At 35.3% G+C, this 27,985-nt stretch overlaps 1 pseudogene; it reads right to left on the bottom strand.

Annotated features, from left to right (window-relative positions):
• Positions 1–4,885: 4,885 nt before the first annotated feature.
• On the bottom strand, positions 4,886–6,733 carry LOC140692689 (endogenous retrovirus group K member 10 Gag polyprotein-like; annotated as a pseudogene).
• Between the last annotated feature and the right edge of the window lie 21,252 nt (positions 6,734–27,985).

Raw genomic sequence — 27,985 nt, 5'->3', positions numbered from 1 at the left:
ATTCTGGGAGTTTAGGCCCATTTTATGTGCTCGGCAGCCCTCAGGTCATGAGTGGCCCCCCGCAACTCCCCCTTTTTTAATTTTTAAATAATGACAGATGCATCCAGGTCCAGAACATCCCGCCATTATTGCCGATGAATTCGGCTAAACGCAAGCATCCGTTGCATCAAGAATTCGGACAAACAGGAGAGTATACAAAGGGCCATACAAATCAGGATCAAAATTATTATGACAATCACCAGAGCATGCTTCCACCAGTCACTTTTAAACCAATCAAACCATTGTGCTGGCAAGAAAGGTGTGGGAGAATCCATATTTTTAATTTGCTTTTGCATATCATCCACAGCTTGAGAAATATTAGCAGACAAGTCTGGTATAAACACACAACATTCTACCTTAATAATAGCACAAGTCCCTCCCTGAGCAGCTGTAATAAAATCAAGAGCCATCCTATTTTGAAGCACTGCTTTTCTCATAAGCGTTTGTTCAACATTGATTTCTTCTACAGCATGCTTTACATCAATTAGAGCCTTCTGTGTAAAATTAGTTAAAGCATTTACTTTAGTCATGATATCAACATTTCCTAATGAAGGAATAAAAATAGCAGCAAGATAATCATACCACTTAAAAGCTGATCGAATCCAATGAGCATGCAAATTAGGCATATTAGCAGGAATGCCTTGTACAGATTTTACAATTCTGCCAGGTGCTATAACAAATCCTAGCGTACAACGTCCCACCCAGCCACAAGGTAACCAAGGGCAAATATTAGTTCCACAAATCCATTTTGTCCCATTAGGTGCAACACAACGATAGCCTGGATTATTCCAGTCAGAACCAGGCCATACAAAAGGCTTTTTACATGTAAATGTAACATCTATGGTCCATTTACAAAGTCTTTGAGATAAATATCCCAAATATTTCCAGTCCTTTCTTGATAGAGTCTTTTCATTAAATCCACATGGTTGTTCTCTTTGTTCCCAACAAATATCCGCAGGACTCGTTAATTGTCCAGCTTCTGGTGTAACCCACATATGTTGGTCCCATATTTGATAGAATTGTCCCGTAAGACGTTCAGAAATATCTGCGTTCGGTTGTCTTGCTTGCGGTGGGACTTTACGATATAAATCTATAGCCTCTTTTTCTGTAGCATTAAGATCGAAAAGAAAATCTGACTGTGTAACCTTTACCGAACACCAGGCAAGTGCAGACACATTTTGAGAATACAACCCAGCATATCTTTCCCGTTGTTGAAAAAGCAATTCACAAATGGCATGAAATTCATGTTTAGTAACAGGCATAACCCACCAAGGCAAACTTCCAACGGATAAAGGCATAGCACTGCATACCCAACAGTCAGATGAGTTATGGAAATCAGCATAAGCTTGAGCCCAGGACAAAAACACATTGGCGTGTGCACCAGGAAAAGATGACAAGGTAATAGAACATGCCAGGCTCACAATTAAGAACATCAGTGACACAGGTGAATTTTTAGTCGTCTTCGCTATCTGATTCGCTTGTTGAACAAACTGCTGCACCTGTGTCTCTGTTGGCAGGGTCTGAAGTTGTAATCGTCGAAGTCTGGATAGCATCGTTCTTTTCCGCCTGGCGTACCAGCCTTTCCGGAAGCCAGCGCGGCGTATCGGCATCTTGCGGAAAAACACAAACATGGCCTCTTCCCCACATTAGAACTGGATCGGGGCCAGCCCATTGATTAGTTAGTGGATCCTTCCATCTCACCAAAGGGTGGTGAGAGGGTTGTTTATTCCAAAAACTTTGGGCGGCCGAATTGCCTTTTATGTCGTAAGTCAAAACATTTAAAATAAAAAGGGCATGGTGTAAATAGTTCTGTGGAGTAAGGGGATATAATTCCCCCTTCTTTAATTTATGAATTTGATTTTTAAGCGTTTGGTGGCAACGTTCCACAATTCCTTGCCCTTGAGGATTATAGGCAATTCCAGTTTTATGCTCTATTTTTAAAGTTTGGCAGAAGCGTTGAAACATTCGGCTAGTGTAGCCAGGGCCGTTGTCGGTTTTTAGCACACGAGGTTGGCCCATGACAGAAAAACATTTTAAAAGATGATTAATACAATGTTTGCTTGCTTCTCCAGTTTGTAATGTAGCATGGATAAAACCTGAATAAGTGTCAATGCTGACATGGACAAATGGAGTGTTACGAAATTCTTTAATATGAGTAACATCCATTTGCCAGAGATGATTAGGTAAAAGTCCCCGAGGATTTACCCCATAGTGTGGGACGGAAACTGTAGTAGGACAGGTAGAACAGGTTTTTACAATTTGACGAGCAGCTTCACGAGGGATTTTAAATTGCAGCCGCAAGCTATGACTATTTTGATGATGAAGCGCATGAGAACGTTTAGCTTCATCAAAGGCAGGATAAAGCTGAGTAGCTCGATCAACATTAGCATTTCCTTCAGAAAGAGGGCCAGGTAAATTAGTATGTGCCCGGAGATGACCAAAATAGCAAGGATGACGGCGACTGCGAATAATAAGCTGCACGTCAAAAAATAAACGGTTGACATAGGAATTAACAGTGCCAATAAAAGGAACAGTTTCTAAAATTTGTAAGGCACGAATGATATATTGGCTATCAAAAAAAAGATTACAGGGCACATGTTGCACCGCTATTAAAACAGCTTGAACTACTAATAGTTCTACTACTTGAGCAGAAGTTTGAGATGTTTGCCAAGAAACAGTTTTATCTTTAATAATATAGGCTGCAATACCATTAGATGATCCATCGGTAAATACTGTGGTAGCTGAGGAAAGGGGGGAGAGAACAGTATTGTTTGGGAAGAGAAATGGATGCGACTTTGCAAATTGAATTAGTTTATCAGCTGGATAATGAGTAGTAATGCGCCCTGTAAAATGGGCTAGAGCAAGGGCCCAAGAATCATTAAATTGTTGTAACTGAGCTTGTTGCTCTCTAGTATATGGAACTGTAATATAATGTGGGTCTCTGCCTAAATATAAAGTGGAGGCAGTACGTCCCTCTGCAATTAAAGAGCAGACTAAATCAGGATAAGCAGCTAAAGCTTTTGAAGGGGAAACATGCATATGTATCCAATACATAGGACTATGCTGATAAAGCACTCCGGTTGGCATATGAGGAGTGGGTAAAATAAGTAAACCCCATTCTTGATTATAGTCACAGTAAGTACATTGCTGGTTTTCAATGGCCTGTTCTACTTCACATAAAGCCAAAGAAGCTTCAGCAGTCAATTTTCTAGAACGAGGATTGGTGTCTCCTTTAAGAATGTCAAACAAGGGTTTTAAAGTTCCAGTAGAAAGTTTTAAATAAGGACGAATCCAATTAATATCGCCCAGAAATTTCTGAAAATCATTTAAAGTTAAAAGGGAATCCGTGCGTAGCTGAATCTTTTGTGTTTGAAAAGTAAAATTATGTAAACGGAATCCCAAATATGCATACGGGCAAAATCGTTGAACTTTTTCATCAGCAATTTGAAGGCCAAAGGCTTTTAAAGAAATCAGCATTTGATCAAATACAGTTAATAAATAGCCTTCTTGAGAGTGTGCAATTAAAATATCATCCATATAATGAATCAAATAAACATCTGGATATTTTAAACGAATAGGCTGTAAAGCTTTAGCAACGAATTTTTGACATAAGGTGGGGCTGTTAGCCATGCCTTGAGGCAAAACTAGCCACTGATATCGTTGCATAGGCTCTTTAAAATTTGTGGAAGGAACACTAAATGCAAATCTCTTACAATCATCAGGATATAGAGGAATAGTATAAAAACAATCTTTTAAATCAATAATAATTTTATAAGTTCCATCAGGTATAGCCATAGGAGTAGGCAGACCGGGCTGTAAGGCACCCATTAATTCTAAAGTTTCATTTACTTTGCGTAAATCTTGTAACAATCTCCATTTTCCAGACCTTTTCTTAATGATAAATATAGGAGAATTCCAAGGTGAATTAGAGGGAGCAATATGCCCGCTGTCCAACTGTTCCTGCACCAATTGTTTTGCAGCGGCAATTTTTTCTTGAGAAAGGGGCCATTGATCGACCCACACAGGTTGATCAGATTTCCATACAATAGGATCTGCGTGAGTCGCAGGACAGTCAAGGGCCCCCATTAAAAATAACCCAAACCTGTCTTATCCCTCTTTCCTTTTATTTGTAATGGTTGAGTAATTCCTTGATTATGTTTACGTAGGCCTTTATTTGGATATAATCCTTGTGATAACAACTGGTAAGAAACAGTGGGGTTGGGGCTATACAGAAAGACCCCCATATTAGACATAATATCTCTTCCCCATAGATTAACAGGCAAACTAGGAAGAATATAAGGCTGAAATATTCCAGAATGTCCTTCCTCATCCTTCCAAGAGAGAAAAGCAGAACTTTGTTCCGGATTATGCGATTGTCCAATTCCTTGTAACATGGAAAGGGCAATTTGTTTTGGCCAATTTTCAGGCCAGTGAGAGGCAGCAATTACAGAAATATCTGCTCCAGTATCTAGAATGCCTTTAAATTTTTTGCCTTGGATTTCCAAAGTCAATTCAGGTCTCTGGTCGCTTATCTGTTGCATCCAATAAGCGTCAGAGGAACCAAAACCTGCAGTACCTCTTTTATGATCAGTTTTATGTCTTCCAACAGTAAGAGTCGGCAATAAGATTAATTGAGCAATACGTTGGCCTGCAGGAATGGCCGTTATCGTTCGAGGAGAGTGAGCCATTACCTTGATCTCTCCTTCAAAATCAGAGTCAATCACTCCTGGAGCAACAAACAACCCTTTCATAGTTGTACTACTGCGTCCTAACAATAGTCCCACACTGCCGGGAGGTAAAGACCCATAAATTCCAGTAGGAAGGGCCTGCATTCCCATTTCTGGGGTCAATACTGTGTAGGTGGAGGCACAGAGGTCCAGTCCTGCACTCCCTGGGTTTGCTCTATAGAGGTCTGAAATACTTGGTCGGGAAGAAACGGGTTGTGGCTGACCTGAGAGGTCTCCTGAATTGCCTCGTAACATTGTTTCAGGGCCTGGGGCTGGCCCCTCACCCAGTTTCCCTGGTTCAGAAGTTGTCCATTTATATCAGTTTTAGATCGACAGTCCTTAGCCCAATGTTTTTCCTTTTTACATCTGGGACACAGGCTTGGGCCTGTAACTAATGTATTTTGACCCATTGGCTGCTGTCCCCGTTTAGGACATTGATTTGCTCAATGTCCCAATTGGCCACAAGCATAACAACTACCAGGAGGACCAGCTACTCTGGAAGATCCTTGGAAATTGTGTTTAGGACGATTTTGTTGAAATAAAACCTCTTTTACTGTTTTTCCTTGTAAAGCAGCGGCTAAGGCTATTCCTTGAACATAGGAAGGTCCTATATCAGCACAAATTCGTATAAAATCAGCCAAATTACTCTTTTCTCTATAAGGTCTAAGAGCTGCCTGGCAAGCAGAATTAGCATTTTCATAGGCCAATTGTTTAGCTAAAACCAATCCTGCTTGCTCGTCCCCTATAACCTTACCGGTCTCCATAAGGCGAGCAACAAAATCCTGATATGGCTCGTAGGGACCTTGTCGGATCTTAGACAGATCCTCAGTTTTATTTTCAGAGTTTGGCAGCTTCCTCCATGCTCTCAACGCTGCTGCATTTATTTGAGGATAAGCACCAGGCAAATATCCTAATTGTGAATAGGTATCCTGGTATTGTCCCTCTCCGGTCAGTTTTTCTAAGGTAACCTGAATACCTTGTCTTTGATTAATACTTGCTGTTGCTGCACAATTTTCATAAAATTCTGATTTCCAGAGTAAATAATTTCCTCCAGATAAACAGGCGTGTGCCACTTGCTTCCAGTCATTAGGAGGCAAATATTGATTTCCTAAACTTTCAACAATGGCTTGTGTAAAAGGAGCAGTAGGTCCATATTGAGCACAAGCCATTTTTAATTCTTTTAATTGTTTAAAAGGAATAGTTTCATAGTATCTCTGTTGTTGGGCATCCTCAAGGACTGGATATACTAAAGAAAAACCAGGAATGTGTTCTCCTTCTTTACTAGCTTGTTGCAAAGCCTTTTGTAAAGGACTTAAAACAACAAATTTTGGTGTCCATGCCTCCTGGGATGTGTAACCAGGAGGGGGAGAAGAAGTTAGAGGTAAGGTCCTATGGTTATTTTTAGAAACATTTTGTTGAACACATTCTGTAATAATGTTTTTAAGCTTAGTCATGTCAAAATTTTTATTTTCTTCAGTTAAAAAGACACCCCAAGGGTCTTCATCCCTATGATATTGAGCAGCTTGCTCCTCTAATTCCTCCTGATCGGCTGGATCTAATTCTGAATCAAAGGGATTGTCACTTGCATTTACTGCAGGAGGAGCAGAGGGTGCTTCTTTCAATTCTGTATTAGTAGGAGCGGAAGGCTCAATATTTTCTATCTTGACTGTATCTAATTTCTCTCCCTCAGTAGCTGGATCGAGGCAATCTCGAATTAACTGCCATAAGGGCAAAACAGTGACCGGTAATTTATTTGGGCCATTAGCTGTATAATAATCTCTCAAACGAACCCCAACAACTCTCCAGGTTTCTAAATTGACAGTGCCTTGTTCTGGAAACCAAGGACAAATTTCCTCCACAAAAACAAGAAATTGTTCTAAACGTTGCTTTGTAACCTGAATTCCTCTTGCTTTTAACATAACTCTAAGCATCTGTACAAATAAGCCTCTACTATTATTTTGCCCCATACTCTCAAATACACTCCCCGCAGAAACTTACTTTCACCTTAAAATCGAGCTCTCCTCTTTCCTTCCGCGGCGGTCGCTGCAGCAATCTCTTCCAGATTTCAGGTCCCTGTTCGGGCGCCACTTGTCGGAGCCAGCCGACAATCGATCAGGTCCAGAAACCTGTGCTGCAGGACTGAGGAAAGAAAGACAAGACTAAAAGGTGGGGTTGAGAGGATCTCACTCTAGCCCGCAAGACGCTAGGTCAAGAGTGGACATCGATTTTTATTTCAGGCAGTTAATTTATACAAATTCAAGTGACTACCTTGTGCATTCTTGCACGTAGGCACAGGTATTGTTTTTCAGGGTACATTAATGGTGTGCACTAAAATCATTATCATTGTTTACTGTTCCATACACCAAGATTGACTGATCCCCTAAAGCTAAGATCATAGACTAATATTATTGTTCCTTTAGGCTAACATCATGACTCGTGTATCATTAGCTCAAGTGATTGTTCTTTCAGACAAAGATCACTAACTTGTGGCCGATTGTATCTCTCTTTCCAGAAGCCCTAGTTCTTAATAACTCAATGGCATTAAGATGTTTTTCCGACTCCAAATGCACCTGCTGTTTTTCTAACAAAGGGGTGGCGGGACAGAGATTGTCTTAGCTCAATCAGCCTTAAAGCCTGACGCCCCGCACTCTGGGAGTTTAGGCCCAGTTTCTGTGCTCGGCAGCCCTCAGGTCATGGGTGGCCCCTCGCAGTAAAGAAAAAACATAAAATTCATCCAACTTGTAATAAAGTGAAGTTTTTAGATAACATAATTATGCATATATAGAAAACTCCATAGACTCCTCCAGTGACTGAAATAATGAACAAGCTTAGTAAACTTGCAGAATACAAAATCAACCTACAAATATCCGTTGCATTTTTGTATAGTAAAAACACAGTATCAGAAAGAGAAATTAGGAAAACCATTGTGTGTAAATTGATACCAAAAAGAATAAAAAAGGAATAAATTTGATAAGTGAAACAAAAGTTCTAAACATAGATCTATATATTACAGGTACAAGAAATATAAATAAACAAAATAAAGAGAAAGATATTCTGGGCTGATGGATTGTATAAAATATGAAGAAATATTCTACTCTATTTTTCACATGTTCAAACTCCCCAGAAGTAATTATTGAGGAGAATGTCTTTTCTTAATTTTATACTCATGCATCCCTTTCCATGGGTTATTTGATCATAGGTGTGAGGGATTATATCTGGTTTTTCTATTCTCTTCTATTAATTGGTGTCTGCTTTTGAGCCAGTATCATGTTGTTTTAATTATTAAAGTTTTGTAGGACTGTTTAACATCAGAGAATTTTAACCATTAGATTTAATACTCTTTTTCAGGATTATTTTGGCAGCTCAAGATCTTTGTTGTTTTAAAATTATTTGTTCTATTTATTGGAAATATCTCATGGGTATTTTCACATGAATCACACTAAATGTAGGTTGCATTGGGTACTATGTTTTTTTCAACCACATTGTTTCACATCATTAACATAAGAGATCATTTCATTTCTTTCGATAAGTTTTAATTTCCTTTATCAATGTTTTCTGTTTTTTAACGTATAGGTTTTCACCATGTTTGTTAACTTCATTTATAGGTGTTCTTTATATATATACAATTATATACATATTTGTAAACTCATTTTGTACACAAGTAGAGCAGGCAGAAGGCAGTGGCAAGACATATTCAAAGTCCTGAATGAAAGAAAGCTGTAATCTAAGATGCTTTATCAAGCAAGTTTAACTTTTAGAATAGGAGGAGAGATAAATAACATCCACACAAGCAAATACTTAAAGAATTTAGTAAGAGAAAGAGAAATACAGAAAGATCTACTCTAAATAAAAAAGAAGCTGGATGCTATAGAAAAGAGAAAGGCATAATTAGAAAGGCAATATCTGCAATGACTTATAACAGAATAAATATGATGTTGTATAAAAGGACATCAAAATTTTTAAAAGTCACAGAGTGAAACAGGAAAATACAGAGTGTTTTCTTCTTGTTTCTGTTCTCTGTAGGATGGGTTTGAGTTTGTATTCTTATCAGTTAAAATAAACATATTTAGTACTGGCCAATATACATACAAAACAAGATACCATAAGTCAAAAGCTTACAATGAAGTAACAAAGACAAAAAGAAACCAAGGTAATAAAAGAAAACTTATCAAGCCATAAAAAAAAAAGAAATGAACAAAAAGAAAATACCAAATCAACTGGAGAAAGAAGTTCAATATGGAAATAAACACCAGTCTATCAATAATTACCACAAATGTTAATGGACTTAGTGCTTCAATCAAAAGATATATATTGTCAGATGTGATAACATAACAAGACCCTACATTATGAAGCAAAGAAGAGACCCACTTTAGTAAGAGGAACACACATCCATTTATAGTCAGAAGGTGGAAAAATATACTCCATGCAAATACAAATGACAAGAAAGCTGGACTAGCAGTACTGACTTCACAAAAAGAGACTTTATAAAAAGGCCATAGAGAAAGATAAACAAGGACATAATTTAATGATTAAAGGAGCAAATCAAAATGAGGGTATTACACCTATTAATATATATGCAGTCAATATAGGAGCACATAAATAAATAAAGAAAATACTAATAGATAAAAATAGAGAAATCCCTGGGAATACAATCAAAGTAGGAGACTGCAACTCCCCATTACAATCACTGGACTGGTCTTTCACAAAGAAAATTAATAAGGGAACATAGATAATAAAATAAATTATAAAATAATTGGAGATGCTTGATATTTTCAATACAGTACTTCTCCCCAAAATAGTATATACATTCTTTTCCTGTGCACAAGGAACATTTTCTATGAAAGATTATGTACTCAGGTACTCAAGAAGCCTCCACATGTTAAGAAGATAAAAATTATTTCAAGCATCTTTTCTGAGTATAATACCATGAAACAAGAAATCCACCACAGAAAAACAGGGAGAAAAAATGACAGCATCCTGATTAAAAAACATGGTACTAAAACAAGGGGGGGAGATGATGAAGTAAAGAAGAAATTAAAAAATACCTTGGGAAATATGACAAAACACTACACAAAGTCTCTGGAATACTGTTAAAGCTGGCTTAAGAGGGAAGTTCATAGTGACAAGGCCCTCCTCAAACAAGAGGTAGAATTTCAAATAAATAATCAATCATTCTATGTAAAGTAATCAAGAAAAGGAGAGCAAACAAAACCAAAAGTCAACAGAAAGACTGAAAATATAAAGATCAAGAAGAAATAATTGAAATAGAGTTTAAAAAATAGAAAAAAATCAATCAATTTATTTTTTGAAAGGGTAAGCAAAATTGACAAACCTCTGGACAGGCTCACCAACAAGAAAAGAGAGAGAACAGAAATAATATTAGAAATGAAAATGGATAAACTTCAAAGGGTACAACAAATTTACCAAATATCATAAGGGAATACCATGAGCAATTGTATGGAAACAAACTGGATAACCAGGAAGAAATGGAGAAGTTTTTAGAAACATTCAGCCCACCAATATTGCATCAAGGAGAAGTTAGCCATTTGAACAAACAGATCACCAGAAATGGAATAGAATTATCAATAAAATAAAAAATCTCTGCAAACAAAATTCAAACCCAAATAGCTTCACTGGGGAATTTGACCAAACATACTAAGAAAAATCCATACCAGTCCTCCTCAATCTCTTCCAAAAGACTGATATGGAGAGAGTACTCCCAAACTCACACCATAAGGCCAACATCAACCTGATACTAAAATCAGACAAAGACACTACCCCAAAAAGAAAACTATAGGCCAATATCATTGATAAACTTAGAAGTAAAAGTCCTTGAGAAATTATTAACAAACAGAATCCAAAAGCATTTAAAAATAAGATCATGAACCATGGACAAGTTAGATTCGTCCCAGGAACACAAGGATAGTTTAACATATGCAAATCAATCAATCAAATGTGATACACCATATCAACAGAAGAGAAGACAAAAAAGATGATCATCTCAGTAGATGCAGAAAAAGCAATTGTTTACATTTAACACCTATTTGCAATGAAAGTTCTTATCACAGTGGGCATAGAGGGACCATATCTCAACATAATGAAACCTATTTATGACAAATATATAGCCAGCATAATAATGGTGAAAACCTGGAACCATTCCCACAAAAACCTGAGACAAGACAAGGATCCCCATTCTCACAATTTCAACTCAATATAGTCTTGGAATTCCTAGCCACAACAATCAGGCAAGAAAAAGAAATAAAAGGATTCAGACTGGAAAAGAAGATGTAAAATTGTCATGATATGCAGACATGTCACTATATATAGAAATTGCAAAAGCTTCACAAAGAATACATAGGCTAAAAAAGGAAATGGGCAAGGTAGCCACAGTAATGTACAAAAACAAATTACATTTCTTTACACTACCATTGAATCAACAGGAAAACAAAGTATAGTAGCAACCCCTTTTATAACTACACCCAAATTTATAAAATGCTTAAGAATATCTCAGACCAAGGAGGTGAATGGATTGTACATGGAGAACAAGAAAACATTGATTGAGGTAATCAAGAAAGATTTGAAGAATTGAAAAGATACCCAAAGGTCTCATAATGGAAGAAATATTATTGTTAAAATGGACATACTACCCAAGGCAATCCACAGACGTAATATGAGTTCCTATCAAATTATTCAAAACATTTCTTTTTAGGACTGAACAAATGATCATAAGAATTATATAGATACAATAAAGATCGATAATTTCCAAAACAATATTGAAGACAAAGAAAGAGGCTGGAGGAATAACCTGCCTGCTCTCCATACACTATTGTAGAGCTACAATAATCAAAACGTCATGATATTGGTACAGAAACAGGCATATGGATCAATGGAACAGAATAGAGAGCCTAGGAATAAATCTACAGGCCTATGTTCAATTAATATTTGACAGAGTAACCAAGAATATGACAGAGAAAAGACCATCTCTTCACCAACTGGTGTTGGGAAAATTGGATTGCAGGATCAGAGCAATGGAGTTAGAATTCTCCTTCACTTCATACACAACAATAAACTCAAAATGACTTGAAGGCTAAAATGTAAGCCAAGCCACAGTAAATCTCCTAGAAGAAAACATACACAAAACACTCTAAGTTAAATCGGAGCAATGATCTCCTAAAACAGCCTACCCAGGTAATTGATGTAAGATCAAAATTAATAAATAGGACCTAATCAAGCTTATAAGCTTTTGCACAGCAAAGGGAACCATAAACAAAGCAAAATGACAACTGACAGGATAAAGAAAATATTTAGAAGTGATGCAACTGACAAAGGCTAAATTTCCAAAATATAAAGAGTTCATACAACCTAATACTAATGCTTAAACACAAGAAACCCAATCTGAAAATTGGCAGAAGCCCTATACATGCAATTCTCCATTAGAAACATACAAATGACACAGATATATGAAAAAAATTGCTCACTATCATTATCAGAGAAAGGCAATTCAAAACTCTAATGAAGTATCACCTCACAATAGACACAATGGCCATCATTCAAAAGTCCACAGACAATTAATGCTGGGGAAGCTGTGAAGAAAGGAAACCCTCCGACACTGTTGGTAGGAATGAAGTTTGGTGTAGTCACTGTGGAAAACAGGATCGGGATTCCTCAAAAGAATAAAAATTGACTTAACATAATGATCCAGCAATCCCACTTCTGGGTATATATCAAAGAGAACCCTAATTCAAAATGTCAACTGCACCCCAATGTTCTCAGCAGTGCTATATACAGCAGCCACGACATGGAAGCACCCAAATTGTCCATCAACACATAACAGTGTACAGAAATTATGCCATATTTACACAATGGAATAATATTCTGCCATAAAAAATGATAAAACAATGAATTTTGCAGCAAAATATATGTCCCAATAATCTGTCATACTAATTGAAGTAAGCCAGAAAGAGAAAGAAAAATAATATATGACATGATATATGTAGAACCTTAAAAAAAATATTTGGAAGAGAACACTATGATTTCATCTACAAAACTGAAACATACATGCAGATCTTCTTTATAATCTTACGGTTACTGCTGAAAGAGATTTTGAGAGGATAGATTTGGGAGCTGTAGAGTTATAAATGTTATCCACTATATATAAAAACAGATATTTTCAAAATTTCTTTGTATGACACAGGGCAGTATGTTAAATATTGTGAAGTTAAATTTAATTAGCACACAAATATACGCATGAAGTGGGACACTGTGCTAAACACTACAGATTGACCCATTGTAAATGGCAGTACTTCAATGATAAATAAATGAATAAATAAGTAAATAAGTAAGAAAGTTAACAAAGAAATAAATAAATAGTATTTAATAATAAAAGAAATACAAATATTCACACTACTTAAGTTTACACATCAAGAATCTAGGAGAAAACAGAAAGAAGAAGAAAATTGAATGAATGAGAGAAAGGTAAATAACAAGAGAAACAATTGAAAAGAAAAAAAATACCTAAGTCTGTTTGTTTTAAACACAAAGTGGACAAATATTTAGGTTGGCAAAGAAAATAAAGACTCAAATAAAATTAGAAATAAAAGAGAAGATATTACAACTGATGTTATAGAGATGCATAGCATCATAAGTAATTACCACTAGCCAACAACTTGAATGACCTAGAACAAAAGACATATTCCTAGAAACATATGTCTTCCAATAATGAATCAAGAAGAAATTAAATAGAGCAAAAGTGTGTATGAGTAAATCAGTAATCAAAACCTCCCAAACCACAAAATATTTACAAGATGAATTTACTGGTGAATTCTTTAATACATTTGAAGAAAATTTCTCACCAATTCTTCCCCAAACCATCCAAGAATTTGAAGGGGGTGAAAGTATCCGTACTTGTTTTATGATGCCATCTTTATTTGCTTAATAATGCTAGAAAGGACATTATAAGCAAAATATTGAATATTATCCTTGATGTATATATGTGCCAAAATTCTCTAAATAACACAAGCAAAATGAATTCAACAACACATTTAACGTTTCATACACATACATGAGTAAATGAATTTATCCCTGGGTTTAAGGATTCTTCAAAATATTCAAATCAATAAAGGTGACATGCCTCACTAAGAGAATGAGAAATAAATCTCACATAATCATCTCAATAAGTGCGGAAAGAGCATTGTATATAATGCAACATCTTTTGAAGATACTCCCAACAAATTAAATTAACCATGTCAGTGGTATGATATCATATACACACAAAAACAGTGTGGAGAGAAGAGAATCAGTTCTCTGCTTATTGATTCTTAGAAAAAGGGTTTATATAGGACATGCAAAATGCCTCACATAACATCTAAGTTATAACAATGATAATAATCTTAAGCTATTTATGTCCACATACTCCCGCAGTAAGCACAGGATGTTAAATGATAAAGGATTGTCTTAAAGTTCATCACCGAACTTCATTTAGTGGGCCATCTCTTATCCAGCTGGCTGTGCCTGACTTAGGTTATCCTCCTCTGAGTATTTTACCCAGCATAGGCTATACAGCCATCCATACTGGATACATTGAGTAGGCCATTTCTTATCCAGCCTGGATATATGACATTCCTCACAGCTTATCAGTTCAGTCCATGGACTTATTCTCTAGAGCCTTCAGATAGGGGCCTACACACCCAACATCCCTTGATAAAAAACTGGATGAATAAAATTTGATGTTTATGTGCAATGGAATCAATACTTTGCATTCCTATCAACAGTGTCCATGGCGTTCCCTTTTCTCCTCAGTCTCACCAACATACATTTCTTTTCTTTTTGATGAGAGCCTTCTGACAAATGTGACGTCTTGTCTAATTTTTGGTTTATGAATTTCCTAATTTATAACTCTGAACACATTTTTATGTCATATAGCCAACTGTATGTTTTCTACAGAAAAATGATTCAGATCAATCTATTCAGTTCCTATGGACTTTTTTTTAATTGGATTGTTTGGATTTTTTGTTGTTGTTGTGTATGACTTTGCCATATATTTTGGATATTAACACTTGATTGGAAAATATCACTTGCAAATATATTCTCCCATTGTGTTGGTTGACTTTTCATTTTATTGATAATTTCTTATGCAGTGTAAATGTGTTTAGACTGACACAGTCATATATTGTTATTTCTGCTTCTGCTTCCCTTGAGAGAGGAGACATATGAAAAATCAATTTAAATCAAGTGTACTTCTTATGTTTTACCCTAGGATTCTTTGTTTTCAGGCTTTATATTTTATATGCCCAGGAGTGGGTTTGCTGTGTCATATGATATGTATTTTTTTTTGTTATTTAAAGGAAATTCCATACTGTTTCCAAAGTGGTTGCACCAATTTTCATTCCCACCAACAGCGTTGTACTGTCCCTTTTTCTCTACAACCTCCAAAGTCTTTATTATTTGTAGACATTTGATGAAAACCCTTCTCAATAGTGTGAGGTAAAACATTATTTTATTTTTGTCTTGCCTTTATATAATGATTAGCTAAGTGAGCATGTTTCTATATTCCTGTTTGTCATCTGTGTGTCTTTTTTAGAGACTTGTCTTCTATTCATTTTCTGGCTGAGTTGTTTGTGGATTTTTGAAATGGAATTTTATGAATGATGTGTGTATTTTAGAAATTAGCCTTATGTTGATTACATTGTTTCCTAAAGTTTTCTCCCATTTGGAAGTTCATCTTTTCATTCTGATAATTTTGCTGTGTAGAAGCTTTTAAGTTAAATTAGAACCTATTTGATTATTTTGCTTTTATTGTTTTCAGCTTGGGAGAGTGACATGGGAAAATTTTTCTACAATATATCTATAGTTTTGCCTATGTTAGTTTCCAGGAGTTTTATTGTGTCATGTATTAGATTCAAATATTTAAATCATTTTGAGTTTATATATGTACAATGTGTGGGAATGTTCTAATTTCATTGATTTACATGTAGATGTCTAGCTTTCTCAACATCACTTGCTGAAGACTGTCTTTAGGCATTGTATATTTTTGTTTCCTTTGCCATAGTTTATTTGACCATAGGTGTGATGTTTTATTTCTGCCTCTGTGTTCTGTTCCAGTGAGATAGTTGTTTGTTTGTTTTCCAGTATTCTGCTGTTTTGATTACTGTAATTTTGTAATATAGTCTGAGATCTGGGAGGGTTATGGGTTATGTCTTAAACTTTGTTCTTTTCACTGATTGTTTCTTTTGCAGTTCTGGTTCTTTTGCAGTTCCATACAAATCATAAGACTGTTTTTATTTCTTTGGAAAATATCATGTATTTCGATCTGAATCACTTTATATCTGTAGACATCTTTTATAGTATGTATATTTTAACAATATTAATTCCTCTAAGCTAAGACTTTGAGATTTCTTTCCATTTCTATTCATCTTCTTCAAATTTATTTATTAGTGTCCTTTCGATTTTATTATCTTGTTTTTTTATAGGTTTTTAATTTTTTGATCTTATTTCATATGGATTTTTTTAAATTATGGAATATTTCATTGTTAGTGTAAAGAAATGTGACAGTTTTTGTATATTAGTCATGAATCATGCAACTTTGTTAAATGTCTTTATTAGTTTTAGTTGTTCTGGTGTGGAGAATCTTTAGGGTTCTCTATATAGATTATTATGTCATCTAAAATAATAACAGATTTACTTCATTCAATCCAACATGAATAAATTTTTTTCTATTCCAATTGCTGTGGCTAGGATATCCCATACTGTGTTTAATAGAATTGGTGAGAGTGGGTATCCTTGTCGTATTCCTTAATTTGGCTTTCAGTTATTCACTTTAGTATATTATATTGTCTGTGGGTTTGTGAGTAATGACTTTAGATATGTTGAGATATATTTCCTTAATCCTACTTTGGTAAGAGGTTTCTATTGTTGTTGTTGCTGTTGTTATTATTGTTGTTGTTGTTGTTGTTGTTGCTGTTCTAATGAATAAATGTTGAATTTTGTGAAATGCTTTGATGGATTTATTGGGATAACCATGTCATTTTTTCTTTTACTTTTGTTAATGTGTGCTTCAAACTTATTGATTTGTGTATGTTGAACCTCTCTTGTGACCCTGCAATGAATCCAAGTTTATTATGGTGTATGACTAATTTTTGGTATTGCTGGATTTAGTTTCCTAATAATATTTTGTAGAATATTTGCATCTAAATCAATCAAATATGTTGGCTTGAAGATGTCTTTGCCCGTACTTTGTTTTTGGCTTTGCTATCAGGGTGATGAAATCTTCATAGAATTAATTTGGAAGTTTCCCACACCTTCACAATTTTTGAATAGTCTGAAGAGTATAAGTTATGCTTTGTTTTTTTGTACAGTTCTCCACGGGAGTTGTTTATATCTACACTTCTAATCAAAAATTTTTTTTTAAATGCAGATTCTATCTTTCTTCTAGTAAACAGTTTGCTCAAATTGTTTCTCCTTACCTCTGTCTCTTTCTAGACATTTGTCTATTTCTTCTAATTTGTCCATTTTATTGGCATATATGTGTTGACAAAATGAACACTTTTTTGTATAACTTAAGTAACAATTGTTATTTCTCTTCTATTATTTCTGACTTTATTTCTTTGGAGCATGTCTCTTTCCTTCATGATGGACCTGGTTAGAGGTTTTCTGATTTTGCTTATCTTAAAAAGAAAACATAAAACAAAATCTTTTGTTTTACTACACTTTTGAATAGTTATTTTTCCTCTATAATTTAAATTTGCACCTGTAATATTTAGGATCATGTTTTTTTCTTTTTTTTACTTTTTTTATTGGTTTACATTCATTTTACAAAGTTGTCTCCAATTCCAGCGTAGAGCACAATTTTTCAGTTACAATGAACATACATACATTTTTTGTCCCATTTCTTTTTCTGTGAGCTGCCGTAAGATCTTTTATACATTTCCCTGTCCTACACAGTACAATCAAGTTTATCTATTCTACAATTTTGACCTCCCAGTCTATCTCTCCCCGCCCTCCAACCCCTTGGCAAACAAAATATTGTATTCTATGTCTGTGAGTCTATTTCTGTTTTGAATTAGGGCTTTTTGTTTTGTTTTGTTTAGTTTTTACATTCCACTGATGAGCCATCTCACATGAAATTTTTTTTTCTCTTTCTGGCTTATTTCACTTAGACTGATATTCTCCAGGACCATCCATGTTGCTGAAAATGCCGTTATGTTGTCATTTTATATGGCTGACTAGTATTCTATTGTATAAATATTCCACATCTAATTTTTCCAGTCAACTGTTGATGGACATGTAGTCTCTTTCCATGTCTTGGCTATTGTAAATAGTGCTGGCTATGAACATTGTGGTTCAAGTGTTATCCTGAAATAGGGTTCCTTCTGGATTTGTGCCCAGGAGTGGGATTCCTAGGTCAAATGTTAAGTCTATTCCTAGGCTTTTGAAGAATCTCCATTCTGTTTTCCACAGTGGCTCCACCTAACCACATTGCCACCAGCAGTGAAGGACGGTACCCTTTTCTCCACAGCCTCTTCAGCATTTGCCATTTGTGGATTTTTGGATCATGGCCATTCTGACTAGTGTGAGGTGATACCTCACTGTAGTTTTGATTTGCATTTATCTGATAATCAGCGATACTGAGCATTTTGTGGTGTGTCTTTTGATCATTTGCATGTCTTCCTTGGAGAATCGCTTGTTTAGGTTTTCTGCCCATTATTGGATTGCATTGTTTATTTTTTCTATTCAGTTAGATGAGCTGCATATGTACTCTGAAGATCAAGCCTTTGTCGGTTTCATATGCAAATTATTTTCCCATTCCGTAGGTTGTCTTTTTGTTTCACTTCCGGTTTCCGTACTGTGTAGAAGATTGTAAGTTTCATTTTTTTCTCATTTGTTTATTCTTGCTTTTATTTCTTCTACAAGAAGAATTTTGAGACGTAAGTCAGATAATGTTTTGCATATATTTTCCTCAAGGAGGTTTATTTTATCTTGGATTATGTTTAAGTCTTTGATCCATTCTGAATTTATTTTTCTGTATGGTGTTCTAGCTTCATTGGGAGTGCTCTAGCTTCATTGATTTACATGCTGCTTTCCAGTTTACCCAACACCATTTGCTGAAGTGTCTATCTCAATTCCTTTGTATTTTCTTGCCAGCTTTGTCGAAGAGTAATTGACCAAAGTTTGTGAGTTCATTTATGGGCTCTCTATTCTGTTCCATTGGCCTATATGTATGTTTTCCTACAGATACAGTGCTGTCATGTTGACTGTACATCTACAGTATTATCTGAATCATTAGCGTAAAGATATGTCACTGATTTTTGATACTTAATCATGTAACCTGCTAACTTGCTGAATTCTTCAATCAGCTTTAGTAGTTTTTTCTGGATCTTGCAGGGTTTTCTATATATAGTAACATATTATCTGCATATCGTGAGACTTTTACCTCTTCCTTTCCAATTTGCATCCCTTTTAATTCTCTCTCTTCTTTGATTGCTGTGGCTAGGACTTCCAAGATTATATTGTGTTGGAGTGGTGATAGTGTGCATCCTTGTATTGTCCCAGATTTTAGTTGGAATATTTCGACTTTCTCACCATTGAGTACTATGTTGGCTGTAGGTTTGTTTCTATAGCTTTCATGATGCTTAAATATGTTCCCTCTATGCCCACTTTGGTGAGATTTTTTATCATACATGGGTGTTTAATTTTATCAAATGCTTTTCCTGAATCTATTGAGATGATCATGTGGTTTTGGTCCTTTCTCTTGTTGATGTGCTGCATTACACTGATTGATTTGCATATGTTGAACCACCTCTGTGTCCCTGGCAAGATCCCCAATTGGTCATGATGTATAATCTTTTATCTGTGTTGTTGGATTCTAATTTCTACTATTTTGGTGAGGATTTTGGCATCTGTGTTCATAAGTTATATTGGCCTATAATCCTCTTTTTTGTTAGTGTCTTTGCCTGGTTGTGGTATCAGGGTGATTGTGGATTCATACAATGACTTTGGGAGTATTCCTTCATTTTCAATTTTCTGGAAGAGTTTGAGAAGAACTGGTATGAGTCTTCTTTGTATGTTTTGTAGAAATCATCAGTGAAACCGCCCGGTCCTGGAATGCTATTTTTAGGGAGGTTTTATATTGCTATTTTGATTTCATTTCTAGTGCTCTGCTTGTTCAAGGGGTCAGTTTCTTCTTGATTCAGTCTTGGTGGGCAGTATGTTTCTAGAAACTTGTCCATCTCATCTAGGTTATACAGTTTGTTTCAATATACTTTTAATAATATTTTCAAATGATATTCTGTATTTATTTTTTAGTTGTTGTTATTTCTCCGTTCTCCTTTCTTATTTTGCTAATTTGTGCTCTCACTCTTTTCTTTTATTTGAGTTTGGACAGTGGTTTGTTGATTTTACTTACTTTTTCAAAAAACCAGCTTTTGGGTTTGTTGCATTTTTCCCTATGGTGTTTTTAATCTCTATTTTATTTATTTCCTCCCCAATATTTATGATTTCTTACTCCTGCTGCCTTTAATGTTTTTTGTACTTCTTTTTCAAGTGCATTCTGCTAGTGGGTTAAATTGTTTCTTTGTAATTGTTCTTCTTTTTTGAGGAAGGCCTGTATCACTATAAACTCCCCTCTCAGCACTGCTTTTGCTGTGTCCCATAAATTTTGTATGGTTTTGTATTCATTTTCTTTAGTCTGAAGGTAATTTTTCATTTCAGCATTGATTTCTTCATTGAACCATTGGTTTTTTTAATAAAATATTGTTTAATCTCCATGTTTTCCTTTTGCTATCATTTGTTTCTCTGTTGTTGATTTCTACCTTCATGGCATTGTGTTCAGTAAAGATGCTTGAGGTAATTACTATCTTCTTAAAATCGCTGAGGTTTCTTTTGTGCCCATGTGCATCATGAATCCTGGAAAATATTCCACGTGCACTTCAAAAGAATGTATATCCTATTATGGGGGGTGCAAAGCTCTGAAAATATGCACCATGTGTATTATTTCAATTGTATTATTTAATTTCTCTGTTGCCTAATTTATTTTCTGTCTCAATGATCTTTTCAGTGATGTTAATGCAGTGTTGAAATCTCCAAATATAAATCCCCCTTAATATAAGTTAGTAATTATTTTATGTACTTGGTGTTCCTGTATTTGGTGCATATGAATTAACGAGTGTACTATCCTCATATTGTATCACTCCGTCAATCATTATATAATGTCCTTCTTTATCTTACTTTATGGCCTTTGTATTAAAGAGTATTTTGTCTGAAATCAGTAATGCAACACCTGTTTTTTGGCTTTTCCAATTGTATGGAATACCCTTTTCCATCCTTTCAGTCACAATCTATATATGTCCTTCTCTTTGAATTGGGTCTCTTGTATGCAGCATATTGAAGGTTCTTGCTTTATTATCCAGCATGTCACTCTATGAATTTCAACTGGAGCATTTAATCCATTAACATTTACATTAATTGATGATAGGTTTGAGTTTATTGCCATTTTTACCATATTTTCCATTTGATTTATTATTTCCTCTTTGTTCCTTTCATCTTCCTTTTATGGTTTGGTAATTTTCCTTTGTATTTTCATGAATTTTATTTAGTTTTATTGACTCCCTGATAAGTTTATTTATTCTTGTTACCCTTTTTTATAAGTCTTTTTGACAATTACTATAACTGATTTTATTAAAATGATATTAACATGATCTCAAACCCATCCTACTGAGAACAAAAAATTTTAAAATGAAAGAACAAAAAAAAATTCTCTATTTTTCTGCCTCCCTTTCCCACTCTCAATGATTTCTATGTCTTGTTTTAAAATTTTCTGTTTATTTTATTTATAATTCATGAGTTATCACGTTTCCAGCTGTGAGTTTCACATTTCTGTAGTATCCTGCTTCTTTTCTTTTTAGAGAAGACCTTTCAATATTTCTTTTATCAGGGGTCTAGTGTTGCTAAACTCTTGTAGCGTTTTCTTGTCTGTGAAATTCTTTATGTCTCCTTCTACCATAAAAGACAGCCTTGCTGATCAAAGTATCCAACGGTATATCATTTTTTCCTTTCAGGACTTTGAATATGTCTTACCACTCCCTTCTGACCTGTAGTACTTGTGTAGTGAAATCAGCTGCGAGCTTTCTGTGCATTCCCCTGTAACTCACTCTTTGCTCTTCTCTTATTGCCTTTAGGATCATTTCTTTATCCCTGAATCTGGCAATCTTAATTATATGTCTTTTTGTGGGTGTATTTGGGTTCTTCTTGTTTGGGACACTCTGAGCTTCCTGTACTTGGATATCTGATTCCTTCTTTAAGTTTGGGAATTTCTCAGTCATGATTTTTTCAAACACCTTTTCAATCCCCTTTGATCTTTCCTCCCCTTCAAGGACTTCTATCACGCCAATATTGGCATGCTTTCTATTATCCCATAGGTCCCTTATGCTTTTTTCATTTGTTTCTCATTGTTTCTCTTGTAGCTCTTCTGATTGGGTGCTTTCTATTGTACTGTCTTCTAAGTCACTAATTCGTTCCTCTGTTTTATCTAGTCAGCTTTGCGACACCTTTTGATCATTCCTCATCTCAGTTAACGAGTTTACCTATTCTACTCAGCTCTTCTGTAAAGCTTCCATTTCATTTATGACATACTTTATATCTGTAAACACTATCTTTTTTATTTCCTTCAGTAGTTTGATCACTCCTTTTTTGAAATCTTGATGTAGTAGGATATCATTGTCTATTTCACTGATCATTCTTTCAGGGGATTTCTCTTGTGCTTTTAATTGGGAATGGTTTCTCTGCTCTTTCATCTTGCTCCTACCTCTCTGGCACTGTCATTTTTCATGTATCAGTTATCTTCTGTGATCCTAAAGGAGTTTATCTAACTAATGCTTATGTAGCAGTACAACTTAGAAAAGAGAGAAAGAGATAAAGAATTTTAAAGAAGGGTGAAATAAAGGTTTGAAGATATTCTATAATGAATAATAGAAAAGCAAGTTGAAGCAGAGTTTTGAAAAATAATAATAAAAATATTTTTAAAAATTTCAAAGGTATTAAAATGGGGGTATATATAATTGAAGAAGTAGAAATTAGGAGGGTAATAGAAAATGGAACCGGAAAAACTGATTAAAACAAGAGTGTGTTCAGTGTCCTCCTGGAGAATGTGTACATTTAATGTGAAATCTTTAGCTTCCTGTTTCCAGAGGCCGTCAATTGGAGACCCCATCTGTGCTGCTCCCAGGGCATGTCAGTAAGCAGATCACTCCTACACCCGACACTGGGTCTGATGAAGCTCTCTTTACTCTGAGCTGGCTTGTCACTGCCCTGCCCAATGCTGCAGTCAGATGTTGCAGACTGACCAGGCAGGATTGGGCATCACACCCTCTCTCTACACAATGGTCAGTGGCGGCATTCCAGCCAAAAATGTGGGGGTCACCCACCCCCTTATTGTGCTGATCACTCTGCTGCTCTGTGCCACTGTACACTCTGCCTTGGTTATGCACACTGGAAGTGGGCTCAGGGAAGTCTGAGGAACTGCCCTGTCCCAGATCTGAGCCAAAATCCAGCTCCTTGTTTTTCTTAGCGGACAAGTTCCCTGAGGGACCATTACATTAGGACCCTATGTGCCTCATGGTTTAGACAAGACTCTGTCTGGCCCTTGAGGCTGCTAAGTCCTTAGGTGTAGATGCAGTTTTTGCCTATACTGCCACATGGGTGCAAAACACCAGAGGATATGGTGGCTGTGTCTGAACCCCAGCTCTCTTCACCTAGAAAATTTGTGGATTTTCAGAGATGGGGAATGCACCCTTCCAGCCACAGGGCTCATCTGCCCTGTTGTTTTATGGAGGGCCCAGGTGTTCTGCCCTGTGCTCCCACAGCCATAGCACAAAGCCCACTCCATTCCTCCAGGCTGCCACATTGCAGCCATCCCCATCTAACACCCAGTTTGGGCAGCATGACCATGCCCCCAGCTTCCAGGCTGCATCATTTGCTAGGACTCACAGGGATCCTCTGTGCCTGTTTAACTTAGTTCTGTCAGTCAACTTATACTTTGTACAGGTCCAAGCCTTGGAGGCTCCCCGTCCATCCTGCCGAAATCTCAGTTGGATTGGGGAGACACAGTAAATGAGCTGCTCCCTCTTTGCTGCTCCCTCCCCATGGTACCTGTCCCACTCTGTTTTGCCTTTTCTTCTTTCTTTCATCCTTTTCTCCTACCAGATTTTTCACATCTTTATCTATTGAAGAGGACAATGTCCTGTTATAGTTATGCAGGTTCTCTGGTTAGCTGAGTGGGTCTGTGGATGTGAGTCTTGGTGCATTTGTGGGAAAGGGTGAGCTACGAGCATTCTTCTGCTCCAGCATCTTTGCCTCCCACCGAAAAATTCTCACTTTATTGTGGAAGATAAACATAGACTTGAAATAAATGGAAAAGTTATTCCATGGAAATGACAAGAAAGTGTAGATTGCAATGCTCTACTCATACAAAATAAGTTTTAAAATAAGGGCCAAAATGAGAGAAATTTGAGATTATATAAAGAAAAAAACATCAATAAAAAATTGGGAATTACACTCATTAAATTTTGTATGGCTTAACACCATAGATCCTAAGTATAAAAAGAAATTTCAGTAGACAAGATAGAATTAATTCCTTATAAAACAATAATAGTAGATGAGTTTAACACCTCACTATTGTGATGATCAAATGATCCAGAAAGTATATCTGTAAGGAAATAGAGGTCTTAATACCATATTAGATCATTTGAATCTAACTGAGCTATTGGACACTTCATCAGAAAAGCAGAACACATGAACTTTTCAAGTGTGCACAGAATGTTATCTAAGGAATTAACCATATATTATGTCATGAAATAAGCCTCAGGAACTTTAAGCAAATATAGATTATAGCAAGTATTTTTCCACACACAAAACTATGAAACTATGCATGAACTCTAGAAAGAAGAATGGGAAAAGCACAAACATGAGGTAAAACCACATCTTTTAAAAAATACAATAAAACAAGGTCAATGATGAAATCGAAGAGGTAATAAAATACCTGGAGACAAATGACACTGAAAACACAGCTTCATAAATGTATGGGATGCGTCAAAGAGTAATCTACGAGGTAAGTTGTGAACAAATCAGGCCTTCTACAAGGAACAAGGGAAACCTCATACAAAGGACCAAAATAACACAAAATAAGAACAAACAAAACCCAAAGGCAGTAGAATGAGAAATCTTTAATGATAAGGTTGAAAATAATAAACAATTTGAAAAATAAATTACAAATCATAAAATCAACAGCTTTAATTTTTCATAAAATATTAACAAATAAGAAAGCATTTAGCCAAGCTTACGAAGAAAAACAGAGACTGAATCCAAAAAAAATAAGAAATGAAACAGTATATATAATATCTGATATTACAGAAATACAAAAAAAGTTTATGAAAGCACTATGAGCTGTTACGTGACAACCAACTGGACGACCTAAAAGAAATGGACAAATTTCTAAAACTGTACAGCCTGACAAGACTGCATAAAGAGAAAACTGAGAACTTGAATAGAGCAATGAGTATAAGTTAAATAAAATGTAAAATTTTAACAACACCCCTTGAACAAAATGCCTGGATTCCTTCACTAAAATCCCATTCCCCCCAAGTATTTTAAAAAATGAAGGAGGAAAGACAATTACCAAAGTTATTCCATGAGGCCACCATTACCCTTATAAAAAAAACAGTCAAAGACACTACCAAAAAAAGAAATGAAAATGAAAATCCAATATCATTGATGAATATAGATTCAAAAATACTCGAAAAACTTCCACAAATTAATCCAGCAATACATAGAAAGGATTATATACTATGATCATTTGGATTCCTTCCAGAGTCACAAGGATGTTTCAACATACACAAGTCAAGCAGCATGACACATATCTAATAAAGGAAGGACAAATTTCACAAACCATGTCAGTACACAAAGGAAAAGCTTTTGACAAAATTCAGCATACATTCATCATCAGAACTCTCATGAAAGTGAGTACAATGGGAAAATTTCTCTCCATACTAAAGGCCATTTATAACAATTTATAATACTCAGGGGAAAGGCTGAAAGCCTTCTGGGTAAATTCGGGGACAAGACAAGGATTCCAACTCTCACTAATTCTGTAATATAGTAATAGAAGAAAGGAAAAGGAAAAGAAAAATAAGTAAAAGAAAGACTAAATGGAAAGAAAGAGGCAAAATTGTCACCAGTATTGAAGATATAAATATCTACAGAGAGAGTCCTAAGAGCTCCACACTGACTATCATGAACAATAAATAACTTCATCAAGGAAGCAAGGTACAAGATTAATGTAAAGACGCCTCTTGCATTTGTCAACATTAATAATGAGATATCATGAAATGGACGTTGAAAGCAATAATATTTAACACCCCATTCCCCCGAATATCTTGGAATAAATGTAACCACATATGTGAAATATCTACACAGTGAAAATTATACAACATTGACAAAGAAATAAAAATGATTCAAAGAAATTGAAAGATGTCTTGTGGTCTTGGATTGAAAGAGTTCATATTGTTAACAAGGCTGTACTACACATAGAAACCTAAAGATTTAGTGCAATTCCTGTTATGAAGCTGTAGTATTTTCCACAGAAAGAAAATAAATAACTCTAAGTTTTACATGAAACCATTAAAAATTGCTTAAATGACCTTGAGAAATAACAACAAATCTTGAGGTATAACCCTCCTGGATAGCTTACTATACTACAAACGTACAGTAATAAAAACAGTATGGCATTGGCACAGAGATATAATCAATAAAAAAGAGATAGAGAGCCTAGAAATAATTCCACACACCTATGAGCAATGAATCTATGATAAAAGAGGCAAGAGTTCACAATGGAGAAAAGACAGTCTCGTCAATGGATGGTGTTGGGAAATCAGGACATCTACATGTAAAACAGTGAAATGAGAGCGTTCCCTGACATCATATACAAAAATAAACTCCAAGTGTATTAAAGACCTAAATGTAAGACCTGATACTATAAAACTGCTAGAAGGGAATATAGGTGATACACTATTGGATACACATCATAGGAATATTTTCTTATATCAGACTCCTAAGGCAAAAGAAATAAAAGCAAAAGTAAGCAAGTGGGACCTAAACAAACTTGAAAATTTCTGCACAGATAAGGACACTATCAATGAAATTAAAACACTGCCTATGTAATTGGAGAACATATTTGCAAACAATGCAAGTGACCAGGGGTTAATAGATGTAGGTTTATAGATGTAACATGGATTTAGGTTACACAACTCAAGGTGAAAAACCAAAACCCAATCAAAAGCAACAGCAGAGTACCTGAGTTAATATTTTTCCAAAGAAACATTCAGATGAGTAACAGGCAAGTGATAAAATTTCACAATATTTCTAATTATTAGGTAATTGCAAATCAAAAACACAATGAGGTATCAGTTCACAGTGGCCAAACGTCTATTATCAAAATCTCTACAAATAGTAAGTGTTGGAGACGATGTGGAGGTAAGAAATCTTTTGTATACTCCTGGTAGAAATGTAAATTGGTACAACTTCTAAGGAATACAGTATTCAGATTTGTTTAAAAACTAAAAAGTTAAATACCATATGACCCAGTAATAACTCTCCTAAGAAAAATCTGGGGAAAACACCCTAAATTGAGAAGAACCAATATTCACAACAGCACTGTTTATATTATGCAAGACAGGGAAGCAATCCAAGAGTCCACAGCAGACTATGGACTTAAGAAGAAATGATGTTTCTATAAATAAGCAATGGAGTAATACTCAGCCATGAAAAAGTACAACACATTGCTATATCAGCATCGTGAAAGATCCTAGTAAATTTTGTGTTTAGTGAAGTAACTTAGACAAAGACATAAGTATATAATTTAATTTATATGTGGAATCTAAAGAATAACAAATATCTGTGTATATCTTTGTATAGCTATCTATTGATAGATGACAGATAAACAGATAGAAGGATAAATACATACATACATGATAGATAGATATATATAGATAGATAGTTAGATAGATAGATAGATCGATAATTAGATAGAGACATGATGGAGATGTAAAGAGATTAGATAGACAAGACTTAAGCATACTCAAAAATATGGGAAAAAATTTATGTTTACCAAAGTGGAAGGGAAAGAGAATTAAATGGTAGGACATTGACAGATACAAAGAAGTATACATGCAGTA

The sequence above is a fragment of the Vicugna pacos genome, unplaced genomic scaffold (assembly GCF_048564905.1).
Source record: "Vicugna pacos unplaced genomic scaffold, VicPac4 scaffold_14, whole genome shotgun sequence".
Lineage (NCBI taxonomy): Eukaryota > Metazoa > Chordata > Mammalia > Artiodactyla > Camelidae > Vicugna > Vicugna pacos.
This window is presented reverse-complemented; position numbering and strand designations above follow the sequence as displayed.